Below are 1734 nucleotides of genomic sequence, written 5' to 3'. Positions count from 1 at the left end.
GAGAGAGAGAGAGAGAGAGAGAGAGAGAGAGAGAGAGAGAGAGAGAGAGAGAGAGAGAGAGAGAGAGAGAGAGAGAGAGAGAGAGAGAGAGAGAGAGAGAGAGAGAGAGAGAGAGAGAGAGAGAGAGAGAGAGAGAGAGAGAGAGAGACAGAGAGAGAGAGAGACAGACAGACAGACAGACAGACAGACAGACAGACAGACAGACAGACAGACAGACAGACAGACAGACAGACAGACAGACAGACAGACAGACAGACAGACAGACAGACAGACAGACAGACAGACAGAAGAGAAGAGAGAGTGAGAGGAAGAAAGAGAGAAAGAAGGAGAGAGAGAGAGAAAGAGTGAGAGAGAGAGAGAGAGAGAGAGAGAGAGAGAGAGAGAGGAGATGAGATGAGAATGGTGGTGAGTGAAGTTAACATTAGGATTAGCATTATTGAAGTGATGTAGGAAACTGTGCAGAAGTTCCGCACCGAGGTTCCACACAATGAAAACATCATCGATATAGCGCTTGTACATAACTGGGCTAGCAGGTAGTAGTAGTAGTAGTAGTAGTGGTAGTAGTAGTAGTAGTAGTGGTAGTAGTAGTAGTAGTAGTAGTAGTAGTAGTAGTAGTAGTAGTAGTAGTAGTAGTGATCTGCTTTGATAGTAGTGACTGCTAATGATGCCTGGGTTGGACTTTGGATTTTTCTTCAATCTATCATGGATTTTCAATAACGTTCTTTGAGTAGTAATAGTAGTAGAGTTTAATATTTTACTAGGGAACTCCCAACAGGCGTTGCCTTTTTACTGGAACCCGGTGCACTACGCAAGAAACGAACTCTCCAGGTCATGCATAATTGCAGGGGTCGGGGTTAGGATATTGCCCATAGCTACACCATCCCTCCAGTGGTACACCTGCGCTCCAAACCGGAAGTAAGACAGTGCTCCTTGACTTGCCCAATTCGGAAACCGAACAGGTCAATGCTGCTCTTGTGTTGTCGGAGGACCCTCATAACCAGTACAATGCCATCTTTAATCGGGATGCTAGGGTAAAGGCCACCACATCCTTTGTCACAATGATGGTGCTAGGTGGGGCCTTGAGGTTGGGAAACGATACTTCTAATGGATTTGTGTGCAATGCAGCGCTCTCTTGAGTATAGGCAGGTTGCTTGCAAACTATTCAAGTGCAATGAAGCTGCGTAAAGCATCCTTCAAGGTTTTTGAAATATAATAATAATACATACAAACACGAACGCACGCACGCACACACACACACACGCACACACACACACACACATATACACACACATGCACACACACGCACATGCACACGCACACGCACATGCACACGCACACGCACATACACACACACGCACACGCACACACACACACATACACATACACGCACACACACACACGCACACACACACGCAAGAACGCAAACAGGTACTACAATGTTAGAGAATGTATGGCTCGCGTCGCGGATGAAACTAGGTCTTCACCTTTGGCTTCATTCTTCTTCTTGGTTCCCAGGGATCTCACCTTGGCCCCGTTCTTTTTATTCTCTACATTAATGCCCTTCCTCGCACCATATCGTCTGATGTCACTACTGATGTTGCTCTTATTTGCCGATGACACTACTCTTGGGAGAGGCGCTGAGCCGGAGGACCTAACCAACAACAAATGGTCCACCCCCTCCAGGCCCCCCAGGCCACTGATGGCGTTCTGCAGTGGCCTGATTCAGTTGGAGGG

This window comes from Sycon ciliatum, chromosome 3 (genome assembly GCF_964019385.1).
Source record: "Sycon ciliatum chromosome 3, ocSycCili1.1, whole genome shotgun sequence".
Classification (NCBI taxonomy): Eukaryota; Metazoa; Porifera; class Calcarea; order Leucosolenida; family Sycettidae; genus Sycon; species Sycon ciliatum.
This window is presented reverse-complemented; position numbering follows the sequence as displayed.